General features: G+C 40.6%; 1 long non-coding RNA gene across 2 annotated transcripts; it reads left to right on the plus strand.

Moving 5' to 3' along the window:
- Positions 1-3,136: 3,136 nt before the first annotated feature.
- Positions 3,137-19,494, plus strand: LOC120042123. Of its 2 annotated transcripts, XR_005476041.1 has the most exons (5): positions 3,137-3,238; positions 3,483-3,594; positions 18,446-18,590; positions 18,916-19,098; positions 19,456-19,494. It is a non-coding gene; the product is annotated as an uncharacterized LOC120042123 (long non-coding RNA). The 2 variants fall into 2 exon arrangements; XR_005476040.1 differs by having other exon boundaries at positions 18,446-19,098.
- Positions 19,495-20,928: the final 1,434 nt, after the last annotated feature.

Genomic DNA, 20,928 nt, shown 5'->3' on the forward strand with positions numbered 1-20,928 from the left:
CAAACCGGTCATGCTGGAGGATGTTGCAGGCAGCAGAACGTTCTCCACGGCGTCTCCAGACTCTGTCACGTCTGTCACATGTGCTCATGTGCTCAGTGTGAACCTGCTTTCATCTGTGAAGAGCACAGGGCGCCAGTGGCGAATTTGCCAATCTTGGTGTTCTCTGGCAAATGCCAAACGTCCTGCACGGTGTTGGGCTGTAAGCACAACCCCCACCTGTGGACGTCGGGCCCTCATACCACCCTCATGGAGTCTGTTTCTGACCGTTTGAGCAGACATGCACATTTGTGGCCTGCTGGAGGTCATTTTTCAGGGCTCTGGCAGTGCTCCTCCTTGCACAAAGGCGGAGGTAGCGGTCCTGCTGCTGGGTTGTTGCCCTCCTACGGCCTCCTCCACGTCTCCTGATGTACTGGCCTGTCTCCTGGTAGCGCCTCCATGCTCTGGACACTACGCTGACAGACACAGCAAACCTTCTTGCCACAGCTCGCATTGATGTGCCATCCTGGATGAGCTGCACTACCTGAGCCACTTGTGTGGGTTGTAGACTCCGTCTCATGCTACCACTAGAGTGAGAGCACCGCCAGCATTCAAAAGTGACCAAAACATCAGCCAGGAAGCATAGGAACTGAGAAGTGGTCTGTGGTCACCACCTGCAGAATCACTCCTTTATTGGGGGTGTCTTGCTAATTACCTATAATTTCCACCTTTTGTCTATTCCATTTGCACAACAGCATGTGAAATTTATTGTCAATCAGTGTTGCTTCCTAAGTGGACAGTTTGATTTCACAGAAGTGTGATTGACTTGGAGTTACATTGTGTTGTTTAAGTGTTCCCTTTATTTTTTTGAGCAGTGTATATATATATATCATATACACACTACCAGTCAAAAGTTTAAGAACACCTACTCATTCAAGGGTTTTTCTTTATTTTTTACATTTTTTACATTATAGAATAATAGTGAAGACATCAAAACCATGAAATAACACATATGGAATCATGTAGTAACCGAAAAAGTGTTAAACAAATCAAAATATATTTGAGATTTGAGATTCTTCAAATAGCCACCCTTTGCCTTAATGACAGCTTTGCACACTCTTGGCATTCTCTCAAACAGCTTCACCTGGAATGCTTTTCCAACCGTCTTGAAGGAGTTCCCATAGATGCTGAGCACTTGTTGGCTGCTTTTCCTTCACTCTGCGGCCCGACTCATCCCAAACCATCTCAATTTGGTTGAGGTCGGAGGTCGGAGGATTGTGGAGGCCAGGTCATCTGATGCAGCACTCCATCACTCTCCTTCTTGGTAAAATAGCCCTTACACAGCCTGGTGGTGTGTTGGGTCATTGTCCTGTTGAAAAACAAATGATAATCCCACTAAGCCCAAACCAGATGGGATGGTGTATCGCTGTAGAATGCTGTGGTAGCCATGCTGGTTAAGTGTGCCTTGAATTCTAAATAAATCACAGTGTCACCAGCAAAGCACCTCCACACCATAACACCTCCTCCTCAATGCTTTACGGTGGGAAATACACATGCGGAGATCATCCGTTCACCCACACCGTGTCTCACAAAGACATGGTGGTTGGAACCAAAAATCTCCAATTTGGACTCCAGACCAAAGGACAAATTTCCACCGGTCTAATGTCCATTGCTCGTGTTTCTTGGCCCAAGCAAGTCTCTTCTTGTTATTGGTGTCCTTTAGTAGTGGTTTCTTTGCAGCAATTCCACCACAAAGGCCTGATTCACAGTCTCCTCTGAACAGTTGATGTTGAGATGTGTCTGTTATTTGAACTCTGTGAAGCATTTATTTGGGCTGCAATTTCTGAGGCTGGTAACTCTAATGAACTTATCCTCTGCAGCAGAGGTAACTCTGGGTCTTCCATTCCTGTGGCGGTCCTCATGAGAGCCATGTTCATCAAAGAGCTTGCATTTAACATTTACATTTAAGTCATTTAGCAGACGTCTTATCCAGAGCGACTTACAAATTTTTTCCCATTTTTATTTAAAAAAAAAATATATATATATATTTTTTAACTAGGCAAGTCAGTTATGAACAAATTCTTATTTTTTATTATTTTTTTCAATGATGGCCTAGGAACAGTGGGTTAACTGCCTGTTCAGGGGCAGAACGACAGATTTGTACCTTGTCAGCTCGGGGATTTGAACTTGCAACCTTTCGGTTACTAGTCCAACGCTCTAACCACTAGGCTACCCTGCCGCCCCAGCTTGATTGGTTTTGTGACTCCACTTGAAGAAACGTTCAAAGTCCCTGAAATGTTCCGTATTGACTGACCTTCATGTCTTAAAGCAATGACAGACTGTCATTTCTCTTTGCTTATATGAGCTGTTCTCGCCATAATATGGACTTGGTCTTTTACCAAATAGAAAAACAGAAGATAGCCCTAAGGTTTTGATCATTAACCATGGTCAAACAGGGTGTACTGTCGATTTGGGGCCAGATAGCACTGCATTTTGTATTGTGCTTGTGTTTTCCAATAAGCAATGTAGTTTTGTTTTGACTGTGTTGTAATTTGGTTTATTCTGATTGATTGGATGTTCTGGTCCTGAGGCTTCAATGTGTAAGTAGAACAGGTTTGTGAACTCAGCCCCAGGACCAGCTGGATGAGGGGACTCTTTTCTTTGCTCAGCTCTTGGCATTGCACGGCTTGGTAGTGATATAAGAGAGGGTCACTGTTTCCAAAACTCCAAAACTGAATTGCTATTTTTTTGTTTTTTTAACCCTTTCATGCGTGAGTTCCAAATATCTCTAACGGTCGCCCCAGCGTGAGTTTTTTTATGCACGTGATGTTAGAATGTTCTCTCCATTCCAGAATGTGATTGATACGTAACAGTACATTTTATCCGCGCTGCCCTCAAACCAAAGCACGCAGCCTGTTTATATTTATAGGCTGTTTCAACTTCAATTTCAAATTATTTTCTAACAAGTTTTTATTTTCTAAAAACAGTTTGAATTTAGGTGTGTTCCGCCTCCTCATTCATTCACATAAAAATAGTAATTTTTACTTTTGCGGACAATTACATTTTTGGGACATTTCTGACACGGACAAAATTCCCCCAAGCACTTCCCAATTGTTTGTGCAGTTCACGTCTGCAGACATTTGCTCATCTCTCGTCAGAACATGATCTGCACACGTGTTCATATGTTCTATCTGTTGCCCTCATTGCAGTCATTGTTTTCGTTAATAATAATAACTTTGGAAATGTGTGCGTTTCTATCAAAGTAAGTGCATTATTACGTTGTAATAGTTTCTGTATGTCGTTTCTATTGTAGCGTACTGTATGTATGGAGCATAATATATTTGTGTATATTCTTTATAACCGCGGACACGTGAGGTAGCGTTACTCATTTTATAACCTTTATGGTGTTATAGTCAATCGTGCTTATGTAGCTACATTATTCTATTAGCTCTGTAAAACAATGCTAATTACGTCAGAGAAGTACTATCTTGTGTTGTATTTTGAAGCTACATGGCCTTATGACTCCCAAGTGACGCAGCGGTCAGAGGCACAGCACATCAGTGCTACAGGCGTCACTACAGACTCCCTGGTTCAAATCCAGGCTGCGTTTCTATCCAAGTAAGTGCCTTATTACGTTATAATAGTTTCTGCTGTAGCTCACTGTATGTATGGATCATAATATATTCCTTATAACCGCGGACACGTGAGGTAACGTTACACATTTTATAACCTTTATGGTGTTATAGTCAATCGTGCTTATGTAGCTACATTATTCTATTAGCTCTGTAAAACAGTGCTAGTTGCGTCAGAGAACTATTAGCTTGTGTTGTATTTTGAACAGTGGTGGGCCGTCAGGGCCAGCAAGGCCTTCTCTGCTGGCCTAAACATCATCAGAATATATATATTTTTTAAATATATTTTCCCACAAATATGTATTAAATTATTCCCCAGAGTAAGAATTATACTCTTCATTTCATAGCTTTCCTCTTGGTTGCACTGCTTCCAGCCCCAGGTTGAGATTTGGAGGGCTGGCCTTTATGTTAGATCTTTTATCCAATCATATTCAGCCATCATGTGTTGCCAGGGGTCTAAAATCTGCCCTCAGGCCTTCAGAATCAACAGTGCGGGCGCTTGTAGCTTAAAGTGAATGGAAATGAAAATTTAGTGTCAACCAATCAGCTTTAGAGTTGGCTATTGTACGCCTGCTGGCTGGCTCCAGTGTTACACAGGAGCCAGCTAGCAGGCGTAGTGCGTGCACGTCTTTTGATTGGATTACCAATATTGAGAAGCAGGTCCTATGGGCAGGTCTATGCAGATCCTCAGAACTAGGAAACTGAATTTGATAAACGAATTAATTTGCGTACGACTAAGCTGTTTTTTCAACCCACAATGGCGGAAGGAGGAGAAGATATCGATTTGGTCGAGGATATAATTATAACGCCATTCTCAAGACGAACTTTTCAAGAAAAGTTAGACATTGTAAGGAGAGGTCGCCCGACGCCGATGCTACAAAGCCTGTCACAGGCGGGAAAGGGGTTCGTTCGCCACTTTCAAAGTTCCAACTACTGTCGTGGAAAATCATCTCAGAAATATAACGCTATATCAGAACTTGTGAAATCAAAACATGCTTTTATTTACAATAGTATAACCATCTCGGAAGTCCCACGGAACCCACCCACCCAGAGCACTCGTTCGCTCTTTATACCCAAAATAGCATATGAGTCCACCCCATATGCAAATAAACATACTTCCCCTAATTCTTCAACATCATTCTCTTTTTAGTTCAGGCTTCCTGCTTGTTCACACATACTAACGCCCATCATCTGCTTTCAGTTAAATTATAATAGTGGTCAGACTCTCTATCTTAGTGTGTCAACAAACTCTTTTTCCCTTCCCTTCACCACTAAATCAATGCACTCTTTGTTCTGTCCCCCCCCCCCATGCTTAGGGTATCCAATTGCTTATAGGCGTCTTGTGTCTGGTCAGTTTCACTTAAATGGAATCAGCAGACTATGTGTTTCTTGTTCATTAGTGTCCAGCCACCCCAGGCATATTTCTCTGGTATGTATGCTTTTCTAGTGGAATGGGTAGACTATAAATCTAGTGTGTCAAAGCACCCAGGCGCCGACCTGTCTAGTCAATCTGTCAGCACAATGGAGAATCTACAAGGGTCAGAGGGTCAGAACGTCCCTTAGTAGACCTCCATCACCACGGTCCCATGACCCATGTTAACATGTGGTTCGTTACTTTAATGTTCAGCTATCTTTTATATTTATATGTTATCCATGTATCTTATGTTACCACTACACTACTACACCATCTGCTAATCTTTGGTTTCCTGTATTTACCAGAATGACAAATGCACTCACATCTGCTCTCTTATACTACCTTCCAGTATACTCCTGTCTACTGTCCAACAGTGTGATATCTACCCACATATGTCACCTACTCCTACATAATCCCTCCTCTTGAGGGTATTAACCTCAAAAACCATACTAAAAATGACATATAGAGAGTAGATATCAATACCAACAATTGACTAAAACATTATCAAAATAAAGCTTACAAATCACTTGTACCAAACATCTCCAATGTGAAATAGGAGTAAAAGATCCAATCAGAAACAGTATAAAAAATAAAAATAATACAATGAATATAATAAGAAATTGAATATGAGAAAATCAAAGACCTACATGCAGTTACAAAAGAAAATTGACACAACATCATTCTAAATTTAAGCATTTCAACATGATCCTCCTTGCAGACATGAATTTGGGAATACAGCATATACAGGTAGACCATCCTTACAAAAATCATGGCAAGCATAACCACCTCCAGGAACTACTCTATATAGACAGTTTGGATTCCCAAAGGGGCAGTCCAAAGGTCCACCGACCGCATTACAAGGCTTTCCATACTTATTAGTATACTTGCCTGGGCTACTCGGTACAGGATCAATCACCACAGGAGGGTCATCTCTCCTTACAGACATCTATTTAACTGTTGTCTGAACCACAATTGACTTTACCAGGGGTATAACACAACAAAATGCAATACCCAAAGCCAACAACCCTCCTCCCAACATGATGGTCATCCTAGCAAACATGACACAAACTCCACCCTTCTCCACTAAGAGCCAATTAAGTATAGTTAATGAATCCCTGTTGATTATATCATATATAATTAATCCATTCTAAGTTCATATTTGGTGTTATCCACAGAAATATAGATTCAAATCCTGATTTAACCTCCTCTCTGGCCTTGAAATCCCTAAGTAGACCTCTAAGCAGTCCAATTGCATTAAGGTATACCTCAGGATCCTTATCATAAACCCTTTTAACTCTAGGTTTTAACATAGTCATCATGGAGTGATTCAATAATAGTAACCTATTTAATTGCTCTAAGGCACAAGGACCAATCCATCCATCAGGCACTACATTCAACAGTTTGTTTTTTCCACACATCCAGAAACTATCAGCAATACCTCTGTCTTGATTTTTCAACATAGTAAGAGATGGCGCAACCTGAGTTATGTGACCACACAACCCTTTTCTATTCATAATCAACCCTTTATCATTACTTTTACGAACTCCCGCATTCTCTAACACCCAAATAGTATCACATTCTACAGTGGTGTTTCCTACATCAATTCCTTCAGTGTGGTGTCTGTAAAAACATTCATATTTTCCTTTAACCACGGTACCTCTGTCTAATTGAGGTACATTTAATTCAGTTCTAATATTATAGGCAACACAATCATTGTCTCCCATCATGGTCTCATTCAACATAGTTTTACCCCTAGTCCTTACCCAGACCAATCCTACATGTTATGTCACACAAGGGAATAGAATACTTTCTATTGGTACAATAGTCATTTTTCCAACTTACACAGGTTTTAAATGATGCTGGTTCAGAAACTATTAAAAGATCAGACAAAGGTGATTTTCTTCACAAAATACAATTGTCCATTCTGTGTCTGTTTGCTATATACTTAGCCCATTCGTATCACTCCTTCTTTACTACTTCTTCTCATGTGGTGTCCTTGAGTGGTTCTGATTCTGATATATCTAATTCTGTTGCTTTTTCAATGTTCTTATCTTGAGGTAGATCATTAGAGTTTATCAGAAAGTTTCAAATATCAGTAAAAACTCTCCTGACTGATGTCTCAGGTTGCTTTGTTGGCACGGTGGTCTGCTTGGTAAGGGCAGTCGATGTCATCTAGTGGTAGCTACTGTGGTCGTCACAGCAGCCGCCACCCTTGTTGTTGTCACAGGTTCTTCCTGTTCAGGTGCAGGGGTGGGATCAATCTTAATGACAGTGGTGCTACTCCCTTCGGTCACTGTTGTTCTTGTTATTTCAACTATTAATTCTTCACCTTCAACTGGTTCAATCTGATTCATGATGAGCACCCTCTCGTCTTTTTCTTTGATTAATGTCAGGTCACATCCTTTCGGATCCCAAACGACTTGTCCCTTTGTTTGGTGATATGTCCATCCACAGAGTGCAATCTCCGATAAGGGTTTGATCCTTATGATTGAGATAGACTTCAGTTCTCCTGCTTCTGTTATAAATTGAGGTGGAACATAGATTCTAACCTTGTCAGTCTTTTTGGATTGTTCGGCTGATTCCATTCTTCTCTTCCTGCTCCCACCATACATCTTGATTGTGCATTAGTCTGTTGTTTCTATACTAGCATTCACTGTTGCTTCTGTTATGTCAATGTCATTATTCTTTTGTTGTTCTAACATCAATTGTCTGTAAAGGAGGCCATTCAAAAGTTTAAAAGTCAATTGTGGGGTAATCCCCATTTTCTTCAGCTTGCGGGACTTTTCCTCCTCTTTCTTCACCTGAGGCTCCCTCCTCAGGCCGGACTTAGCTTCCATCTGGAAGGGTTTCAATTTTAGGAAAGAAACGTTCTTATTCTGTTCCTTGTGAGGCCTCTCCTCCTCTTCTGGGTGCATTAGTCGGTGCACGTGTCATATTTTGGCTTTCACTTGATTTGCTGTTTTCTTGGCTCCTCCCTGGCGTCTCAATCGTTTCCGCTGCTCCTGCTCCCTCCAGGCTTCCTCCTGGTGAATCAGCATCCTCTGTGTCCTCATCTCTATGTGGTTGTATCCTTCTCTCTGTTAGGACTCAGCTGCAGTGGTTCAGATGGTACCACGTCTGGCTTCTTTTCACTTGGACGGCCGTTCTTGTTGCTTTGGCCACCTCATAGGGTCCATCTCTCCTCAGTTGATCCCACTTCCTCCGGATCCCTCCAACGTGGACTAGATCTCCTGGTATCACTGGGAGAGGTCCTTCTGGTCCCCTTGGATCATCAACACAGAACCTCTCATCCTGGTTCAGGTTTCTGCCTACTTTCTGTGAAGCATTCATACTTAGAGACTTATGGCCTCTGTTCTATGATTGCACCATACATCCTCTTACTTCCATCACTCATCACACAACAAACAGACATTCCAGCTGAAGCTGGCGAACCCCTCTCCTTCTGGTTTCCTAAACATAAGACTTGGAAAACAACAGACAAAACATAACAGCATTGACAATGTTATGTGTTATGCATAAATATATTCATGCAAACTGAAATCTGAAACCATGACAATTCCCACTCTCTCTTTACCTGACTCTATGCCTCCAGGATACTTTTCTGCTGGACTCCACAAAAATAAAAGCCCTAAAAAGCTTCCTCATGCTTCCACCCAGTCTTCCCCTTTCGGCCCCAGGTTCTGAGAGGTGTTCCCAAATCATGTCATTTTTACTTAGTTTCCCATCTACTCCATTTCAACTGATAATCATGTGCATAACCTACAATTAACATTCTCTCTTCTTGAATTAATTCAACACTGTATATGCTTTCATATCAATCCCTTTAACATGTTTGTTTAGAGTATAATATCCTATCATCCATTCTCTTTCACATGATGTATTAAAAATAAAACAAGTAGCCTCCAAACTCAACCCAGTATGTCTATAGTGGAATCTAGTCTCTCTCTCTTTCTCTCTCTGATTCCACATCCTCTGTCATGGTGTTTTCAAGCTCACCCATTATTCAGCTGGACCTTACTTCTCGTGAGACTTATGCACCCACCAAAGAGAGACATGAAGAACTTTACCACTGCAGTGTTGTAAGAAATATACCACCAGCCTGGTGTATCTTGATGTACACTCAGTCTCCAGAATGCAGCCCAAGCCCTTCCATTTCTGGCTGTTTTTTCCTGAGGACATACACACTTACACATGGGTTATTTCCTGACAACATTAGCAAAATCACTAAATCTTAATTTTTAATAACAGCCCTATGTAACCATTCTGCCTCAAATACCTGGCCTCCTGCCACAGAAATATTCAATGATAGTCAAATGATGTTCCCTACATCAACTGCTGTACAATAACATGTAATCAGTCAAATATCTTCCAGTTGGATTAATATCCAATCCTATCAAAACTAAGTAATAAGTTTCTTAAACTTTTGCTCTAGTGTTCAAAATGCCACCACTTATTCTTTTTACCATATCTTTAGATATGTGAATTGTTCTATTTACTTTAGAATTGCCCCTATATTTTACACAGCCAGCTTTCTTTCCTTTTCTGTGAATTATCTCTATTATTATACATAGTTTCTAGAAATAACACCCCTTCACTACCATTACCTTCATTTATGAGTCCCCTAACCCATAACAGCCATTGTTTAATACATACTTAAAACATCCTTAAGTCAATTTATATATCATTTATATCAGTATCAGTCCCTCCTCAGGAACATATACACAACCTTATGTTCCTCAAAACAAAAATAAATTGACCAAATGAGAAAAAGAGAGAAATTTTTTTTATAATAATTACACATTTGCAATAAATTTCCACTATTCGTAATGTAATTAAACCTGGAGAAAACGTCCATCTGTTTCATTCTATGCCCATGTTATTATTGGTCTCTTTCTTCTTCATTCTTGGGTATCATCGCACAACAGACTACCTTTTTATTCAATTACTTATATTATTACATTTTATCATTACAATTCCAATGGCATTATAAAACAAAAGAAACAAAAAAACCTGTAATCTAATATTCTGTAAGTTTTGTCAACCACCTTGTCTCAGGATTAGTTTCCAGAGCTTCCCTAGGCCTATTAACGTTAAACAGTTCTATATCCAAATAACTAAACAGTTCTTTTTTAAATACTTTTTCCAATCCAATATTCAGGATAACAGTCCTTAGTGTTTACTTTAACTCAAATTTGACCTTATCTATTCAATACACAACATCCCTTTAATAATTAACATTTATACTAAACACTTTAAATACCAGTATTATCTATTTTCCAATAGCCCCGTTGTCTCAGTTTTTCTCTCATTTGTGGCCTGATAATAAAAAGATCAGTACCCCAATCCTTTAATTCATTACTCTCCCTGGCCCATATCATTTCAGCATGTCTTTTTTTTAGATACAGTTCACAGGTCATCAGACACAGTTGTCCCTCACTGTTCAGTCGGTTAGGGTGGGTTTGATCTCCACACCCACTTGTGGTGATATTCTCTCCCATGCCTTAAAGCATTCTGACGTCACCTTCTTATGATAACTCCCTTATTTCACCAGTGTTCTCTCAGATGAATTACAGATGATGTTTTTATCAACAAAAACCCTCACAAACCCACACTCCAATAAACCCGTTGGAATAACTTTCAACACTTTTTATATGCATAATGAACAAAACACATTTGTGTATTTACCCAAAGACCATAACCCCAAGGAACTGATAGTTTTACCTATGAACCCATGTTATATCAAAAATTAAAATTAAAATAAACCTATTCGAATAACTTATTCAATTTTAAGGGTACAACTCTTCATAATTTTCCCAGAGACATAATAGATTTTCAAAGTAATTATACAGTTTGAATAGAGTCTGGTGTCTTAAACATTTTATAAGTAAATCCCACCTGTTCCAACAATTTCTAGTAAAAGGTGATCAGTCTTTCACAGGAAATTCCTAGGATTCAGGGCATTTTGACACCATTAATATGTTTCCACTCCCCCTTTCTTTAGGAGCAACTTAAATACATTTTTCAAAAACATGTTCATCCTTTTGCATACCCAATTTGAAACTGAATTGGAAAAAACCCTTCCAATAAATCTACTAATGCATATTCATTCCCAGTACATGGTGTACTCACTAGTGAATCATAAGCCAATAATCGCAAAGGGACTGAACTCACTCATCCAGAACTCCATGTTTTAGCCTTATCCAGATATTTTTATTTTTAAAGCGGCTGACTTTAATTAACTGCTTTCCACAGTAATGCAGTCTCCAATGACATTGTTGACCAGAGAAGATTAAAAAACCCTTTTTTTTTTTTTTTTTCCTTATTCTTTCTGGAAAAGAAAGTGTACATATCGTTAATATTCACAATGTTACCTTTTAGTCAGCAAACCAATAATTTTACTTATCCATAGATTTTATCCTAAAGCGTCTTTAACAGTTCCAGAGAATTGTGGTATAGAATGTCTAACAATTAAAATTCCATCGTTACTCTACTAGATGTCAAGTCAAACGTGATCTAATACTTCTTCTTGACCACATATAAACTGTAATCTCTATGAAACACTCATTGTTCGCTCAGAGACTATACACCGACAAGTAAAAAATTCCATTCTCACTAACCTCAAACCAATTAGTTGTTTGTTATTTTGACAAGGATATAAACTCTTATATAGCGGCATTTCCTACTACCGCACTAAGTTCTAATGTCACATTACACTAATTTTTCTCATACCCGATATACCTATATCCAGAACAGAGAGCTATTTTCTTATTGGTTCTTAGATCTTGTCAATAGTTCTGCCAATCACCCGCACGTCTGCGAGGACTAGAGGAACCACACACACAACCTCATCGCAATGTATTTTCTGATGATAGAATGTTGACATCAGAACGCCTGCAAATCGAGCTTCACATTTTGGTCCCATGTGACTGTTTAATTCCCTTGTCCTATTTATCCTGTTTATCAGGTAATAGTGTCCTTCTCTCCCTATTCTATGGAAACAGTCATTTTGTTGTCATGCCACTAATTATTTATTTATTTTTCCTAAATACTCCCATGTATTATACACCTTTTATTTACTATTTTTCCAAGGTAGAGCGAATCCCCTTTCCAATTAAAAATGCATTTGTCACATCACTTAATTTCTCTTATCAAAGCATGCTCTATATAGTACAGACATTATTTCTGAATACTACAGATGACTTAATGTCTTATTCTAGTACAATACTTCAAATATCACTGTGTTTTTCCCTTTACAGATATCATTATTTATTCATTTTATAGTTCTAATCAATTTTATGATTACATTTACATTACATTTAAGTCATTTAGCAAATGCTCTTATCCAGAGCGACTTACAAATTGGAAAGTTCATACATATTCATCCTGGTCCCCCCGTGGGAATTGAACCCTCAACCCAGGCGTTGCAAGCACCATGCTCTACCAACTGAGTCACACCAGTCCACTGCCCGCTCCGTTAAGATCTCTATCTAACGTCTTACTTTTACCTTTATTAATTTATTTTGTCTATACTTTCTTACCTATTCTCTATATTCTTATTATTTCATTGTCTTTTATCCCATTTTACTGTTTAATTCCCGATTCACGGTTTTAGTGAAACAAACCTCTCATATTCTGGTCTCTGTCCTTCAGGCTATTTTTAGACCGCAGTCTCTGTGGGTACAGAGTGATCGACGGCCTGTTTTTTTCCTCTTCCTTTGTTACACCGTTCGTGAATCCTTAATCTGTCCTGAATTTCACTATTTATCACTATTTATCTTAACTAACCTAGATTCGTTTTTAACTTTATAGTACAATTTCAATTTATCGACGATTCTACTTTCTGTTTTGTTACACACTATTTGGTTTAAACCTCTTTTATTATCTTTATGGTTATTTATTTTAACTCCTTTTTTAGTATTCTACTATGGTCGCTTATTACTTTATCACATCAGTGTTTTTATCCTTGATTATAACTTATTTTACTTCGATGTTCCTTAATTTCATTTCATCTGCCTAATAGCAGTTAACTGCACTCTCCTTCTCAAATTACCCTCAGTTAACTGTCAGAGAGGCTTGCGCATGCCTCTTCCTACCAGCAGTTGGTCACAGACACACACACACACAACCCATCCTTCCTTTCTTCCTAATGTTCTATCTCTACACAGATCTACTCATTTCTTACAACATTATCATTCATCCTTTTATGTTTCATCTGTTCATTCAATCCCTTTGTTTTTACCTCAAAACAACTTAGTCTTTCTTTATTGACTTAATTCACTTCCTCCTACATAAGCCTAGACTTCTAGGATTTCTACAATATGACGAGACTACTGTCTAATCGGATCAGCTTGTCTTCATATTCTATTCACCCCCCCAATACTGATCTTTACTTCTATTATTAGAGTAGTATTGTGGCGTGACCTACTGAATTACAAAACCCTGTTAGCTAGACAGAGCGGTTTTTTATTCGCAGGATTTCTTTTGCATTTGAACGCCGCACAATCGGGCCAACGTTTTCCTGCACCTACATATTTCACCCGTACAGTCCTCCTTTCAGAGCGGAAACTATGAATATTTATTTAACTACTGATTTATGTTTTGACCATATAAGTTACTTTTGCAGTTGAACGCCGCACAATCGGGCCAACGTTTTCCTACAACCTACTGATTTATGCTTTGACCGTATAAGCTACTTTTGCAGTTGAACGCCTGCACAATCGGGCTAACGTTTTCCTACAACCTACTGATTTATGCTTTGACCGTATAAGCTACTTTTGCAGTTGAACGCCGCACAATCGGGCTAACGTTTTCCCTGCCTTCTAAATATTTCACCCGTTCAGTACCTTCTTTCAAAGCGGTAACCATGAAATATTTATTTAACTACTAAATATTCACCAACAGACCCTTCTGCCGCGACGTGAATATCCCACCCAAGCAGACCTTTTTAAAAATGTTCCTTTTTTAAAGAGCGGTATCGTGGCTTCCTAACTACTTATTTATGCAGTTCTCTGTTATCTCTAGAGCCGTTATTCATAAGTAACCTGTCCAAGCATTCCTTCTACTAATTTTATTGAAGAGGTATCACAGGATTTTCTACCTACATTTTCTGTTTTGACCGTATGGGCTGTCCCACATTATAGCCAACCATCTCAGCCAGATGCGCAAACAACCGCATCATTTAAGCTACACATTCGAACGGTCTGATCTGAACGAGCGCATGCATGCCCACTCTACATCTAACACAAGCAAAGTTCACAGCACCTATTCACTCAGTCTCTATACATGCACATGCATTTATATTTAATACAATTCCCCAAATTACACATACATGCAAATTTATTTGAATTCAAAAGTTCTTTCGTTTTTACTGGTTTCTTTTTAGGAAATTTGAAAGAGAGACTTACATGGCGCCCCTCTCGCTGAGACAGGATCTCTGAAGCAATCCATACAAACATTTCAACTATGTAAGAACAAGCTTACCTTTTTATAGTTGTGGCCATAGTGTTTGCAAGATTGTCCAAAGAAACTATCTCCAGCCCTGGACGCCATTCCTCAGTCCCTGTCCCTCCTGGCTCAGCTCGCCAAATCTGTCGTGGAAAATCATCTCAGAAATATAACGCTATATCAGAACTTGTGAAATCAAAACATGCTTTTATTTACAATAGTATAACCATCTCGGAAGTCCCACGGAACCCACCCACCCAGAGCACTCGTTCGCTCTTTATACCCAAATAGCATATGAGTCCACCCCATATGCAAATAAACATACTTCCCCTAATTCTTCAACATCATTCTCTTTTTAGTTCAGGCTTCCTGCTTGTTCACACATACTAACGCCCATCATCTGCTTTCAGTTAAATTATAATAGTGGTCAGACTCTCTATCTTAGTGTGTCAACAAACTCTTTTTCCCTTCCCTTCACCACTAAATCAATGCACTCTTTGTTCTGTCCCCCCCCCCCATGCTTAGGGTATCCAATTGCTTATAGGCGTCTTGTGTCTGGTCAGTTTCACTTAAATGGAATCAGCAGACTATGTGTTTCTTGTTCATTAGTGTCCAGCCACCCCAGGCATATTTCTCTGGTATGTATGCTTTTCTAGTGGAATGGGTAGACTATAAATCTAGTGTGTCAAAGCACCCAGGCGCCGACCTGTCTAGTCAATCTGTCAGCACAATGGAGAATCTACAAGGGTCAGAGGGTCAGAACGTCCCTTAGTAGACCTCCATCACCACGGTCCCATGACCCATGTTAACATGTGGTTCGTTACTTTAATGTTCAGCTATCTTTTATATTTATATGTTATCCATGTATCTTATGTTACCACTACACTACTACACCATCTGCTAATCTTTGGTTTCCTGTATTTACCAGAATGACAAATGCACTCACATCTGCTCTCTTATACTACCTTCCAGTATACTCCTGTCTACTGTCCAACAGTGTGATATCTACCCACATATGTCACCTACTCCTACACTACGAGCGCTATCAATGGCTCACAGGCTCCGAGAAGCACTGCAAACTGTACTGCTGGGAATGCCTATTATTTGCAAGTGATCGATTTGGTGTTTGGAGCCACACTGGCTTTGCAAACTTGAGTTGTCTAACCAAGGCAGCAACGAGACACCAAAGTACGGCTGGGCACTTACAAGCAATGGTGCTTTTGAAAACTTTTGGGGACACCCGAGTGGATCTACAGCTCAATGAACAATCGCGCAGGGCAACGGAGCTGCACAATGAAAAGGTGAAGAAAAATAGGGAAATATTGAAAAGACTCATTGATTGTGTCATGTTTTTGGGTAAACAGGAACTTTCTTTTAGGGGACACGATGAAAGTGCTGACTCCACAAACAAAGGGAACTACGTGGAGCTTCTTTCTTTTCTTTCTGAAAGCAACACAGATTTACAATACCACCTGTCCACTAACAAAGTGTTCATTGGGACGTCCGGCAAAATACAAAATGACCTAATTTATGCTATTGCTGAAGTGATGGGAGAAGAGATCAAAATGGAGATTAAAAAAGCTCCCTTTGTTGCTGTTATGGTGGACGAGACAACAGATGTGGGAAATGCAGCACAGCTCTCACTCGTCCTGCGTTATGTGACGGACACAGGAGTCAAGGAGCGATTTATCCGATTTGAAGATGTGACAAGCAGCAAGCGAGCTGATGACATTGCCGCTCTTATTTTCCTTTTCTTGGAGGAAAATGAATGTAGTCTGGATAAAGTTGTGGCACAGTGTTTTGATGGCGCAGCAGTCATGGCATCTGGACTCAATGGGGTGCAGGCTAAAGTTAAGGAGAGGGCACCGATGGCCTTATTCATTCACTGCTATGCACATCGACTAAATTTAGTACTGACTCAAGGAGCCTCAAAGCTTAAAGAATGCAAGGTCTTCTTTGCCAACCTCAATGGCCTTGCAGCATTTTTCTCACGATCCCCTAAGCGCACGCAACTGCTGGATGACATCTGCAAGCGTCGTCTTCCTAAGGTTGCACCAACGAGGTGGCAATATACATCTAGATTGGTCAATGCAGTCTTTGAAAAGAGAGTTGCCCTAAAGGAGCTGTTTAACCACTTACTGGAACATCATGATGACCATGACGGGGATACTGTGCTTATGGCTGATGGATTTAATGCACGTTTGGATGATTTTGAGTTTTGTTTTTTGCTTGAAACATTCAATGGGATTTTTAATTATTCGGATGTGCTTTTTGGAATTCTACAGAAACAAACTTTGGATGTACAATTCTGCCTGACAAGGGTGAACGAGTTTTGTGACACAATTGAGCGAGAGAGGTGCAGGTTCAGTCAAATCTACGATGACACAGCGCGCATCTCAAGTTTACCCAGCGCACGCAGAGGCCCACAAGGAGACCCTCGCACATACTATCAACAACTCCACAGCAATATTCTGGACAACATTCTTTGCCAGATACGAAACAGGTTTCAAGACCACGAAAAATGTATGTTTCTCTCCCTCCTGGACCCCCGGCACTTTCAGACCTACCGGAAAAAATTCCCGCAAACAGCCTTCTCCAGCTTAACAGAGAGTCACGGAACACTGTTCGACCTATCCAAGCTACAAACAGAACTGACTGTAATGTATGCTATGACTGATTTTGAAGGGAAAAGTCCCTCTGATCTCCTTGATTTCCTTAAGCAGAAAAATCTGAATGAGGACATGGGGCAAATTTACACATTGGCATGTGTGACAGTGACTATCCCGTGTCCACGGCTTCTGTCGAGCGGTCATTCTCGGCCTTAAAGCGAATCAAAACGTATTCCAGAAATGCTACTGGACAGACTCGGCTTTCAGCATTAGCCTCCATGTCGATAGAAAAGGACTTATTGGTGAAACTAAAACGCACAGATAGACTGTACAACAGAGTCATTGAAGTCTTCTTGAGGAAAGAAAGGAGGAAGGATTTTGTGTTCAAATAATCAGTCTTTGGTGAGTAGGCATACAATGCATGTTATTTTTTATTAAATGTGTATGTATGTTTCGCATTTTATTTCGTTAATATTAAATACCCTATATATTAACAAAATAAAATGGCAAATAGCCTATGTTGCAAATTATTTGTTTTCTTTCTTTTATTTTCAGTGAATAGTTATGTGTCTTTATCATCACGGTGAAACTGCTTTGGGTGCGACAATGCGCTGTTTAGTGAACACACTGTATTTATTTTTTTGGGGACTTAAAGCTCAAAGTTTGTGGACCAGAAATGGATAGAAGAAGAATATTAATATAACTCTGTTGCACTCGACTATGTTCTTGCCTATTAGTTGAACTGTACTGTATTGTACTCTTCCCCTGCAATTCTCTGAATAAAAATGTCAATTTCAAGGTGACGCAACGCCTGGTTATACTGCGTTTCTGTAATAAGAGGTGGATTAATTCGGGTGGGACTGTGTAGGACCTCACTGAAGGCCCAGGCCCCAGGCCCACGGCACGCTACTGATTTTGAAGCTACCCTGACCTTATGACTCCCGAGTGGCGCAGCGGTCTATGGCACTGCATCTCAGTGCTAGAGGCGTCACTACAGACACCCTGGTTCAAATCCAGGCTGTATCACAACTGGCTGTGATTGGGAGTCCCATAGGACAGCGCACGATTGGCCCAGCGTTGTCCGAGTTTGGCCGGTGTAGGCCATCATTGTAAATAATAATTTGTTTTTAAATTACTTGCCTAGTTAAATAAAATAAAAAATATGACCATGGTTTGTTTATTTGGTCTATTCAGCATAGCTCTGTTCTGCCCTGCCTTGCCCCCCTGTGGAGCTCAAAAGTTAGTTTCTTAATGCAATAAACTATTTTTTATAGCAGTGTTTATTATGTTACTTCTTTGTAGTATTGTTTTATTGCTATATCCTTATATTGTATTCTAATTAATAATTCCTCTTTCTTCTGTACTTTCAGAAACCACAAACATTATTTGCCAATATCATAACTGGAGCTGGACATCTTTGGAGCAGAAGAATGAGGACAGCTTTTGTATGCTAACGTACACTCCTTAACAGTCTTACTGGATGAAAAGACAGCAAGAAAACACATATGCCAATATGTAATAGTCGTCTATTTTATTGCAGTATTGGTAGTTGGTTCAACAACTTGTTATACTAGAGGACAAAAAACTGAAAATGCATAACCCATATTTAATATTCATGCAGTGACTGAACAACAACTGCATTTCCAACCCCCCCCCCCCCCCCCCCCACCTCTGAAGGCATAGTATCATGGCAGTCAGTCACTTATTGCTGCAGATGTGCTCAATAATGCTTGAGCATGTGATACTCCTCAAAGCATGGTGAAATGCATAGAGGTGTACCACAAGCTAAACACATGTATTTTGTCATCTTCCTCTGCTTACTTCTCCTGGTGCCAGACAGGCAGACTTTGCAGTGCCTCCTTGTGCGACTACCTTGAGCAGCAGTTTGAGGGACTTTGCAGGGAAAATGCCGTGCAGTAAGGCGTAGGGGATTGTTTACAGCAGGACGACCCCCAGTGGATGGGCGCCGAGGGGTGTGGTGCTCCTCCAGCAGCTCTCTCATTAGGTTCTCTCTGTATTTTTGGTAGGTAATTACTTTACCTAAGAGGGAGTGGGGAGGATGAAGAAAGTTAGAGGATGATGAGGCAGTGGGTAGGTGGGTGAGATATTGTCACTATAATTGCATAATGGATTTGTATGTGAACTGTACATCCAATTACAAAAATAGCTTGTTCAGTAATCATCTCACCTGTTAGTTGGCGGTGAACTATGCTGCCATTGAGGGCAGCAGTGTCGATCAGATGGAAAAATATCTTCTTATACCACTTGGTTGTTTTCCGAGTGCATTCCACAAAGCTGTTTATCATGTCTGCCTTATCCACTGCCCCCATTTTGAGGTTATAGTCGAGCACACAATCTGGTTTGATCTTTCTCTCTCCAGTCAGGTGATCCACCTTCCCTGTGGCCGACATGGTTGCCGTATGGACAGTGGAGAGGACATGGACATCTCTTTTGTCATGCCACTTTACTGCCAGCTGTTGACCATTCTCCTGGAACTCCACCTCCCCTCTCTGCATCTTCCTGCATCCGAATCCTGGCATCCCCTTCCTGTTCGACCTGACTGTGCCACAGGCCCCTGTGCTGTTGGAGAGCAGATGAGTGTGGGACTGCTGTACCAATTGTCCACGTACAAAGTGTGTCCCTTGCCGAGATGAGGAGCCAGCATGGTCATCACTACGGACCCGGACACCCCAAGCCCCTCATAATGTTTGATGTCAGTGGTGGACCCTGTGTAAACTATAATATCCTGGACAAATCCTGTCTTCACGTCGCACATGACAAAGAACTTGACTCCAAACCTGTGCCTTTTGGAGGGAATATATTGACGGAACGCCAGCCTACCTTTCCATAACATCAGGGACTCATCAATGCATAGGTCCTTGTATGGCACAAAGACCCGACCAAATGCTGATGTCAGGCTGGTTAGAACATTTCTTATTTTGTATAACGGGTCACTTAAGATGGCAGTAGCATTGTTGACGAAATGCAGGCATCGCAGCAGAACTAGGAAGCGGTCTTGGGAAAAGAGGGTGGCAAAGAAGGGAGTTGCAAACATAGGATCTGTGCTCCAGTATTCTCTTAGGGAGTTCTTCTTTACTATCCCTATGAGAAGGACTGTCACCAGGAAGGTATACATTTCACTAATTGTGGTTGTCACCCATTTAGCGAGTTTCCCCCTCACTCCTGGCTCTCTCTTCTCCTGTAGCTCCAAGGCATAGCGATTGGTCTCCTCTACTATGTCTCCCACCAGCTCCTCTGTCAGAAACAACTTGAAGCACTCTGCCTCAGTTGGAAATGGCAAGGGGCGTTGCACTCCAGACTGGGACTCGTCAAAGCAAACAGCAGGGCCAGGAGGGGTGAAATTACTGGTGGCCTTCCAGCTACCACAGAACTCCTGTACTTCATCCACTGTCGGTCTGCCTCCATCACCACCAGCATCTTCAAAGGGAACTGGTACTTCGTCAGTGGACAAGGGAAATTCAGATTCAGGGTTCTCAATGGCTACAAGGTTGGAGGGCAGCTCCTCACTGTCACTGTCAGAATCTGATTCCTGACTTTCATACTCAGACTCATTGTCAGAATTTTAAAAAATCTCCAGAATTTCCACATTTGTGAGTTGTCTCCTTTTGAAAGACATTGCTAATGCTACAGCTTAGCTCACTAGCTACATACATAAACAACAACACTGAATGGCTCAGAGTGAGAGGGTACGTGTTTGACTACCGGCACGCGCCACTTGTATCAATAAATCACTATCAGAAAATGTTTCGTGTGGCAATTATTTGTGTATTTACGGTTTTATTCACATGTTTTCAATTCTAGGTGACAAATCATGCATTCCGATTCTTGCACA

This window comes from Salvelinus namaycush, unplaced genomic scaffold, assembly GCF_016432855.1.
Source record: "Salvelinus namaycush isolate Seneca unplaced genomic scaffold, SaNama_1.0 Scaffold619, whole genome shotgun sequence".
In the NCBI taxonomy this organism is placed as follows: Eukaryota; Metazoa; Chordata; class Actinopteri; order Salmoniformes; family Salmonidae; genus Salvelinus; species Salvelinus namaycush.